This window comes from Trichosurus vulpecula, chromosome 7 (genome assembly GCF_011100635.1).
Source record: "Trichosurus vulpecula isolate mTriVul1 chromosome 7, mTriVul1.pri, whole genome shotgun sequence".
In the NCBI taxonomy this organism is placed as follows: Eukaryota; Metazoa; Chordata; class Mammalia; order Diprotodontia; family Phalangeridae; genus Trichosurus; species Trichosurus vulpecula.
Genome location: NC_050579.1, coordinates 38,270,289 through 38,281,242, shown reverse-complemented (window position 1 = coordinate 38,281,242; position 10,954 = coordinate 38,270,289). Strand labels below are relative to the sequence as shown.

Sequence of the window (10,954 nt, the reverse complement as noted above, 5' to 3'; positions counted from 1 at the left end):
TCCATGAAGCAAATGACTTCTGTGGGAATAGAAATAATTGAAATGAGTTTGAAAAATTCCCAAAATGAGATTTTTCTAAAAGAAAGAAGTAAATCTTTCTTCCTTTGAGGCAGGGCAAGCATTCTGGGACACTTCATAAATAAGATTATCTTTCTCTTCAGGAAGAGAAAAGAGACATCCTGTTTTTGATACACAATTAAATATACCACCCTCTGTTGTGACCAAGTGGTGGACAAATGACTCTTCAACAGTACAATCTAGACATCAAGCAATAAAATCCAAAGGTCTGTTGAATCTACCTTTTCTATTCATATGTTGCCTGTACTTTCTCTTCTGAGACATATTTATGGCATATGCATTTACAGAACCATCAACTTTTTTCCCTTTTGTGGCGTCAAAGGAAGCAAATCCCATTAATTACATCATTTCAATTTTTTCTTCTGTTTTGCCTTCCAAGTCTTCTTCAGCAATTTGACGTTCTTTGCTTTTTGTTTCTTTAGTTTCTTTTTTCTCGTCATCCCTCCTTTCCTTTAGCTGGGAAGGGGAAGGAAAGGAAGATCGGTGCCTTCTTGGAGACTGGGCCTCCTCCTATGTAGAGAGGGAGAACGACTCCTCCTCCTATCTCTGTCTCGGGATTGGGCCTATCCTCCAGGCCTTCTCTCTCTCTCTGGATGTAGGACGGGATTGTCTGTGCTCCCTCGGAGGGGAACAGCTCCTGCTGTTAGTAGGTGTTTCCAGGACAACAAATTTACATTCTAGAGATAATAAGAATATGGATTTGGAGGTAGAAGAGGACCTTAGAGGTCATCTAGTCTAACTCCCTCATCTAACAGCTGAAGAAATTGAGACCCACAGAGGTAAATTCATTTCCCCAAGACCACACAAATAGTTATTTTTGACCCAGATCTTTTTTTTTTAATAGTTGCAATCAATTTATTAAAAGAGATGATTGGTTAGGCATCTGCAATGGTGACTTCAACTTCTACACCTGGTTCAATGCTGATAGAAGTGATCTGTTTAACAATTTCAGAAGGACTGTGCAAATCAATAAGGTGTTTGTGGATTCTCATCTGGAACCGATCCCAAGTCTTTGAACCTTTTCTGCAAGGAGTTTTTCTAGTTGTGATTTGAAGCATCTTAGTGGGCATTCGAACAGGTTCCTTCAATTTCAAATTCTTTTCTTCGGCTCCTCTAATGAGCTCAGCACACACTTTCTCGAGTGATTCCACATTGTGACTGGTGAGGGTGATCCGGATCCGGAGAATGGCCGCTTCAGGCTCCACAGGGGTCTTGCCGGTGTCTTTGAATACCATGGCAGTGAAGTGGTTTCCTGACTGACTTATTCCTCGGTAAGAGCGAACAGTAGTGACTCAGGAGGAGGAGAGGCAAAGACTGCCGACTCCATGTGGCTGCAGTGGTGATACCTTCACCAAAGAGCCAGATCTTCTGATTTATACTGCGTATGTACCCTTTGAGTAAGTCACCTAACTTCCATGGGCATCAAAGGTGGTGTCAGGCAGTCTGTGTCAGGCACTTACTAGCTGTGTGACCCTGGGCAAGTCACTTAATCCTGTCTGCCTCAGTTTCCTCATCTGTAAAATGAGCTGGGGAAGGAAATGGCAAACTGTTCCAGAATCTTTGCCAAGAAAACCCCATATGTGGTCACAAAGAGTCAGACATGATTGAAACAACTGAAGAACAATTTCCTTATCTATAAAATGGGGAAGTTAGATCAGTTGACCTCCGAAATCTTTTTGAGCTCTAAATCCATGTTATGATGCTCTCACTCCAAATCCAGCACTTTCCCACTTCATGAAGTGGCTTTACAGATCAGTCTAGACAGAGACACAAAATTTTCACCCAAATGAGTGGAGCTAACGATGGAAATTTTGGACGCTGTGTCAAACCTGAGGGGAAGATGCCTTTTGGTGGAGCTGGGGTGTGTGCGTGTGTGTGTGGGGAAGGGTTTGTTAGTGCCCTCCTCATCATGCCATACAAGCAGCTGCCCACTGGGTTCTTGGATACTCTTCAAGACTATTTATGCTCATGGGAGAGGGGGAAGCAGTTGATAAGCTGCTACTGCTCAACGTGGGAACATTTATTGCTATTTGAATTACCAGTGACATATCAGAAGGTGGCTCTTTTTCACTGGCCCAGTAATGGGAGCCAGGATTTATTAGGGCTGCCAAGTTTAATAAACCTGTGTTTTACCCTTTTAAAGCTGGTATAGTGAGGCTTTCTTGCAAGAAGCCTCCTTTCTACCATTGCTTCATAATTTATTCAGGATTTTCTTAATTGATCCATCAACAAAACTGTGAAAGTGCCAGAGAGTAAAGTTTGTTTAATGATTACTGATCTCTTTTGCTTTGGTACAATAACTTTTGTGGAAGGAAACAGTTACCTTGGGCCTTGATGCCCAGCCTCTAAGTGTGGTCTCTTTTCTGTTGGTTTAGATGGAATAGCATTTTCAAGCTCTTTTGCTCTCCCTGAGATCTGCACCAGCCATATTCTCACCCCCAGGTCCATCTGGGATGTGGAGCTCTGGTCCAGGAGATCCACCTTGGGAAGGTGTGGTGGTAAGAAAAGTGTCTTCCTTTGAATTCTGTAGAAGCATGCCGTTTGATAAAAGATTTTAAGCCTGGCAGGGGCCTTAGAGATCATCTGAGTTCGATGCCCTTGTCTTTCAGAGGAAACAGAAGTACAGAGAAGGGGCTTAAGTGACTTGCCCAATGTTACATAAGTAGTTAGCACAAACAGGACTCCAACCCAGGTTCTTTGACTCTACGATCAGAGGTTCTTCCATGCTATACCATGCTGTCTCTTTTAGAAGATTTTCCTAAGCTCTTAATAAACTTACCAGCCTCTCTAGAATGACCTGACAAGTCATCCATCCATCCATCCATCCATCCATCCTTCCTTCCATCCATCCATCCTTCCATCCATCCATCCATCCATCCATCCATCCATCCATCCTTCCTTCCTTCCATCCATCCATCCTTCCATCTGTCCATCTATCCATCCATCCCATCTATCCCCTCACCCAACCCACATTTATTGAGGGCCTACTACTTGCCAAGGACAAACATACCTACGTCAGTAGATTCTGCCACTTTAGGATAACGTAACTCACAGTTACTGCTACTGTGTCTTTGAAATACTATAACTTAAAATTGCTGTTACTGTATCTTTGGAGTCTTGAGCAGTCCAAAACTCGGCTGCACTTGTCAAAAAAAGTCATGACTACTGTCTCCTCACGCTGTCATTCAGTATCTCTGCTCTCTTCCACAACCAAACTCCTATAAAATGCTTGTTGCTGCTCTTCTCACTTCCCAATCCTCAGCTCCTTTCAGTCTGGTTTCTGACTTCATCATTGGACTGAAATTGTTTTTTCCAAGGTTAACAATGATCTCTTTGAATTAAAAACATTTTTTTTTTCAATGAACAATTTTCTCTCCCTCTCACTCCACCTCCCTATTGGAGAAAGAAAAATAGTAAGGATTTCTTAATTGCCAAATGTGACAGCCTCGTCCCATTTCTCATCCTTCTTGACATCCCTGCAGTATTTGACACTACTGACCACCCTCTCTTCCAAGGTACTTCCTCCTACCTGGATTTTTTTTTCTGACACTGCTCTCTCCTGATTCTCTCCCTATCTGTCTTGATATTCCTTTTCAGTTTCTTTTGCTAGATCATCATCCATATCCTGCCCCCCAGGGCTCTTTTCTTTTGTTAACCTCATAAACTCTTATGGTGTGTGTGTGTGTGTGTGTGTGTGTGTGTGTGTGTGTGTGAGAGAGAGAGAGAGAGAGAGAGAGAGAGAGAGAGAGAGAGAATTATCATCTCTATGCAGACGGCTTCTAGATATCCAGCTACAATCTCAGTCATGAACTCTTTAAAAATATTTATTTATTTTTAGTTTTCAACATTCACTTTTATAAGATTTTGAATTCTAAATTTTCTTCTTTTCCTTCCCCTCCCTCCCTCCCCAAGACGGTGTGCAAGCTGATATAGGTTATACATTTAATATATATTAAACATATTTCTACATTAGTCATGTTGTAAAGAAGAATTAAAACCAAAGTGAAAAATCACGAGAAGGAACCCTTCCCCTCCCCCTGAAAAAAGAGAGAGAGAAAGTAGTATCCTTCGATCTGCTTTCAGACTCCATAGTTCTCCCTCTGGATGTGGTTAGAATTTTCCATCATGGGTTTTTTAGAGTTGTCTTAGGTCACTGCATTAGCTGAAAAGAGCTAAGTCTATCAGAGTTGGTCATTGCACAATGTGACTGTTACCGTGTACAATGTTTTCCTGGTTCTGCTCACTTCACTCAGCATCAGTTTACGTAAGTCTTTCCAGGTTTTTCTGAAATCTGCCTGCTCATCATTTCTTATAGAACAATAAATATCCCATTGTATTCATATGCCACAATTGTTCAGCCATTCCCCCATTGAGGGGCATCCTCTCAATTTCCAATTCTTGGCCACCACAAATCGGTCATGAACTCTTGTCCTGTCTTACCTATTGGTCATCTTCAATCAATAGCTCAGTCAATAAACATTTATTAAGCACATACTATGTGCCAGACAGTGTACTACTTACTGAGGTGACAAAGACAAATTGAAAGCAGTCTCTTTAGACTTCCCAGGCTCATGATTTCCAAAGTCAAACTCATTCTCTTTCCATACAAATCTACCCTTCTCCTTGACATCCCTCCCTATTTCTGATGAGGGCACTATTCTCCCAGTTACTCTAAGTTTGTAACCTCTGAGGCAGTTTTGACTCTTCACTCTTTGTCTCCTCTCAAAGCCAATTAGTTGTCAATTCTCACTGATTTTACCCCCACATCTGTCACATCCAAAACCTTTCCACTCGCATAGCTAAGAGCTGATCCTTCCACTCATATGGCCACCATCCTGGTTCAATCAATCAATCAGCAAGCATTTATTAAGTAGCTACTGTGTACAAGGCACTATGCAAGGCACTGGGGATACAAAAGCAAAATGATCCCTATCTTCAGAGAGTTCATATCTGAATGGGAGAGAAAGCATGTAGACTTCTAGCTACATACGAACAGATACAGGGAACCCTTAGGGAGGCATTGGTTGGCTGGGAGGACCATGGTATCAGGGAGGTGATGCCATGACATGCAAATGAATTGAATTTATTGAGGGAGGGCTGTGCAAAGTCATCAGCCTCACTCTCTCCTCCAGAGCCATCTGGGTCCAGTGGCCAGACGTTGATCAGGATGACTGGAGATGCCCACCTCCCCCACTCCAATCTATCCTCCACACAGCTGCCAAATTGGTATTCCTAAAGCACTGACCATATCATCCCTCTGCTTGAGAAGTCCTGATGGCTCCCTCTTGGCTCTAGGATCAAATGCAAAATGCTCTATTTGGCATTTAAAGCCCTTGCCGATCTGGCTCTGGTTCACCTTTCTAGATCAATGTACTTTATCCACTTTCTGTTGGAGCCAAATTGGCTTACCTGATGTTGTGCATATGCCACGTTCCATCTCTTATTTCTGGGCCTTTGCATACATTGTCCCTCAAACCTAGAATGTCTTCCCTCCTCATTTCTGCCCCCTAGCATCCCTGTTGTTGTTGTTCAGTTCTTTCAGTCATATTTGACTCTTTGTAACTCTGTTTGGGGTTTTCTGGGCAAAGATATTGGAGTGGTTTGCCATTTCCTTCTCTAGCTCATTTTACAGATGAGGAAACTGAGACAAATAGGTTAGCTGGACTTACACAGGGTCTGGATTTGAAACTTAGGTCTTCCTGATCCCAGGCCTGGCATCTATCCACTGTATCAACTAGCTGCCGGCCCCCCCGCCCCACCCCCAACATCCCTAGTTTCCTTCAAAGCTCAGCTCAAGCACCGCCCACATCTTCCTCCTATCTTCCTCCCCCAGCTGTCAGTGGCCTTCCTCACATCCCAGATTGATTTTCTGTCTATTTCATATATATTTGATATGATGCATATCTATATAGTATATATAATATAATGTTATGATGCACTTGTTTAATTTTGGATTTTTTGACAGTCCTTCCTCCCCCTCAGTTCCCTTAATGAAGTCTCCTTAGCCAGCCATTTTCTGCAATTATCCATTTTACTTTGAATCAGGAAAACAGCATAATGCAGTTGGAGATATGAGAGAAGTTTGGGTTTGAATCCTCACCACTTCAGAGCTGTGTGATTATGGCCAAGCCACAATCTGAGCCTCAGTGTCTTCATTTGTAAAAGAGAGATGGGGGTGAGACAAGGATGATGAAGGAGGCTGAGGAAGGACAGTCATATATAGGAACAGAAGAAGCAGGGGGCCTTTTCACTATGGCCAGTGTTTTCAGCTTTGCTGCTTTCTAAACCTTTACTGGTTTACTTTGGGCCACTAGATGGCTCAGTGGATAGAGCGCCTGGCATGGAGTCAGGAAGACTCATCTGTCTGAATTCAAGTCCAGCCTCAGACAGTGACTAGCTGTGTGACCCTGGGCAAGTCACTTAACCCTGTTTGCCTCAGTTTCCTTGTCTATAAAAATAAGCTGGAAAAGGACATGAAAACCATTCCAATACCTTTGCCAAGAAAACCCCAAAGTGGGTCACAAAGAGTCAGACACGAATGAGCAACAATAACCACACCTTTACTGATCATTGACATAGAAAGCTCACTGGCTTTGGAGACAGAGAACCTGGGTGTAAATCTTGACTCTTCTGTTGGTCAGCTGTGTGACCTTGGGGGAGGAACTTTACCTCCCTGGGCTGCAGCTTCCTCCTCTAGAAAATGAAGGGAGTAAACCAGATGATCCCTTTGAGAGGTGAGTACAGAAGCAGGATTAAAGAGAACTTGGGTTCAAATCCTGCCACAGCATAGCTGCATGACCCTGAGCAAGTCACTTCTGTGAGCAACAATTTCCACCTCTAATAAATGGGTTTAATTGTAGCATCTACCTTTCCAGGTTCTGTGAGGCTCAAAACGAGATCATATTTGTAAAGCGTTTTGTCAGCCTTACAACCCTTAATGTGAACTATTTTGTAAGTCTTTTCAAGCTTCGGACCCGATGATCTCTCAAGCAGCTAATAATACAAGCAGTACCCACTTGGTGGGATTGTGAAGAGACTCAGATGGGCCAAGGCTCTGTGACTCCGCTAAATGCTATGTAGATTGTGAGCTATTCTTGTCTTTCCAAATGTAGGCCTCTGATAGGAGAGGGGCCAAAGGGGCTGGGAACAACAGAAAACAAACCAAACCTAGGAAATCTAGCTCATCTTCCTGGCTTATCCATGTCCCTGTGATCTCTCCCCAGCATGCTGCCTACTAAAATGCTTTCTGAATAAAGAACATCCCTTCCTAGGAGACAGCACTGTCCTCTAAGACACATTGTTCCTGGTGGCTCACTTGCTGTTTCCAGCCTGGAGCTACAAGCTCTGTCTGTCTTTGGTTCTGGGGGTGGGGTGGGGGAGGAAGGCTGCGGCTCCAGGAGAGGCCTTCAAATGACAAATGAGCCCCCTGAGAGTTGATTTATCTAATGGCAGTTGACCTTTAGCCTTGTTTGGAGTGGGAGAAAGCCCTGAGTTGGCAGAACGCTGTAGACATTTTGTTCTGGGCCAAGAAGCTCCCAGGGGCAGCTAGGTGATGCAGTGAATAGAGCTCCAGGCCTGAATTCAGGAAGAACTGAGTTCAAATTCCACCTCAGACATAGTAGGTGCTTAATATATATTTATCGGTTTGAATTGGGTTGGATTGAAGAACAGCAAGAAGGTCAGTATCGCTGGATCATAGGGAATATGGAGAGGAATAACGTTCTGTACTCAGATCATCTATGGATTCTGCCTATCAGCCATTCAGCCAGTCAGTGTTTGTTAAGCATGTACTATGTAGTTTGCTTGTTCCTAATTGTTGTGGTATTGTCTCCCACATGAAGCTGTGAGCTCCTTGAGAGAAAGGACCGGCTTCTTGTTTGTTTGTTGTTTGTCTTTCTTAGCACAGTGCCTGGGGCACAGTAAGTGCTTAATAACTCCTAGTTGTCTGACTGCCTGATGGAAAGAGTCCATGGGCAATTCGAGTGTAGGACATTTCTGTTTTACAGAAGAGGAAACTGATACTCAGGAAATTTAAGTGACTTGTCCAACGTAACATAGTAAGTGGTAGAATCAGGATTTGAACTCAGGTGCCTTGACTTCAAAGCCAGGTATCTTACTACCATGCTTCCATGAAGCCAACATCTTCCATTCCGATGGAAGAGACAACACGTCAATGACTAGGTACCCACAAGATACATACAGAATCAAAATGAGGCAATCCGAGAGAGGAAGACGCTGGCTTGTTTGACGGGCAGAGGAAGAAGACCGCAGCTGAAAGTTAGGCTCTCACTTCTGCTCGTTGTGACTCTGAGCAAGTTCCTGGGTCCCTATTCTCATACCATCTGCCTTCCAGGGTTGTTGTGGGGGAAGCTGGCGAGATCATCTGTTGTTACGGCCACTGTCATCATTATTCTGGACCTATGTCTGATAAGTGGAGGGAGCGGCCGCTGCCGATAGAGATTAGCAGCCCCTCGAATTTACAGGGGCACCGAGAGTGTGAGTGCTCACCCGGGCAGTGAGTGTCCGAAAGGAAACAACAGCCACTGTAGGGAGCGTTTATACTTAAAACGTGAATGTTGTGAAAGCGTTCTCACCTGGTCCTCACAGCATCCCTGGGAAGTAGGTGCTGTCATTATCCCCATTTTACATATGAGTAAACTGAGGCAGGGGGCAGGTGAGGAACATGCCCAGGGTCACCCAGCTAGTAATCATAGGAGGCCAGGCCCAGCAGTACCTTGACTCCATTCACTAGCCATGACACCATATCTTCTTCTTCCTTCCTTCCTTCCTTCCTTCCTTCCTTCCTTCCTTCCTTCCTTCCCTCCTTCCCTTCTTCTTCTTCTTCTCCTTCTTCTTCTTCTCCTTCTTCTTCTTCTTCTTCTTCTTCTTCTTCTTCTTCTTCTTCTTCTTCTTCTTCTTCTTCTTCTTCTTCTTCTTCTTCTTCTTCTTCTTCTTCTTCTCCTTCTTCTTCTTCTCCTTCTTCTTCTTCTCCTTCTTCTCCTCCTTCTTCTCCTCCTTCTTCTTCTCCTCCTTCTTCTTCTCCTTCTCCTTCTTCTTCTTCTCCTTCTCCTTCTTCTTCTTCTCGTTCTTCTTCTTCTCCTTCTTCTCCTTCTTCTTTTTCTTCTTCTCCTTCTCCTTCTTCTTCTTCTCCTTCTCCTTCTTCTTCTTCTCCTTCTTCTCCTTCTTCTTCTTCTCCTCCTCCTTCTTCTTCTTCTTCTTCTTCTTCTTCTTCTTCTTCTTCTTCTTCTTCTTCTTCTTCTTCTTCTTCTTCTTCTCCTTCTTCTTCTTCTTCTTCTTCTTCTTCTTCTTCTTCTTCTTCTTCTTCTTCTTCTTCTTCTTCTCCTCCTTCTTCTTCTCCTTCTTCTTCTTCTCCTTCTTCTCCTCCTCCTCTTCCTCCTCTTCCTCCTGCTCCTTCTCCTCCTCTTCTTCCTCCTCATCGTCCTTCTTCCTCTTGAGAGAGCAGCTGTTGGATTATTTCCTTCCCTGACTTTTAACAAAGGGATTCCCTCCTTTCTCCTATAAGTTTTTATTTTTAAATTTTTATTGATATTTCGTATTTTTGATTATTCCTCCCCCCTCCAAGAAACATTCCTCCCCCTCTCTTTCTTCAGAGAGCCACTCCTTATATGAAAGATTTAAAAAAGAAAGAGAAAACAGATTAATCCAACAAAACTATCCAATATCAACTGAGTCTGACAGTATATGCCATGTTCCACACCCATAGGGCTCCACCTGTGTAAAAATGAGAGGAAGATACATTTTCTCATCTCTTCTCCAGAGTCAAGCCTGGCCATCATAATTAATTACATACCACCGCCACCACTACCAGCATCATTGCTAGCATTTATTAAGTGCCTACTGTGCACCAGGCACTATTCTAAGCACTTTACAATGTTATCTCATTTGATCCTCACAGCCTCTCTGGGAGGTAGGAGCTGTTATTATCCCCGTTTTACAACTGGGGAAACAGACAGACCCATGATAAGTGACTTGCTCAAGGTCACACAGCCAGTCACTGAGTGAGGCTGGATTTGAATTCAGATCTTCCTGACTCCAGGCCCAATGCTCTATCATTCAGTTTCCATTTTTTCTTGTTCTTTCCCTTTACTACTGGAAGGGTACATTGTCATGCATTTTGTTTGCTGGCTCCCACAGTGCAGTTTTACTGCGACAGTGGAGATAAATGAGCTAATGCATTGCCAGGTGCAGGAATAGGGGCTCTCTCCTCTTTGCCAGCCCCTCTGGAGGGAGGCCCGAGGGACTGCCTTTTGTCTGCTAGGAAGGCAATGTCCTGTTCTCTTGGGTTCCCAGGAGCAGGTTGGGCAGGAGTCCTGTCCGGGTCCCCAGGGTCAGGTAGACCCCGCAGGGGTGAAGGTTACTTCTCTCGCCTCATTGCCAGCTTCTCCTCCGCTCTCTCCAGTGTGGCTGGCAGGCAGAGTCTGTCAAGATCTAATACATTTTCTCCACTATAGTGTTGCCGTGCTTAGTACCTTGGGCTGATACTATGTCCCTCTAAGCTATGCTCTGCCTGAAGGTCCGACATCAGAAGGTTCAGGTCTCTCACTTAACCTTTGAGACTGGGCTCATCTTCCACCCACCCCAGGTCAGCACAACTGTATTCACCTTGCTTACATTGCTGTTATCTGTGTCCACTTCTCATTTCACAAGAGAGAATATGGTACAGTGGGAAGGGCACTGAGTTTAGAATCAGAGGACCAGGGTTCAAATCCTGACTTTGCTATTGGTTACCTGCATGACCTTGGCCAAGTCTTCTTCGCTCTTAAAGCTTCTGTAAAATGGGCGGGGGGTGGGGTGGGGTGGTTAGAATAAATGAGTATTAGTTTAGGAAGCAAAGGCTTCTCAGTTGGGTCCCAGT

The 10,954-nt window shown here is 44.0% G+C and overlaps 1 pseudogene; it reads right to left on the bottom strand.

Moving 5' to 3' along the window:
- Positions 1-245: 245 nt before the first annotated feature.
- On the bottom strand, positions 246-9,185 carry LOC118855776 (annotated as a pseudogene).
- Positions 9,186-10,954: the final 1,769 nt, after the last annotated feature.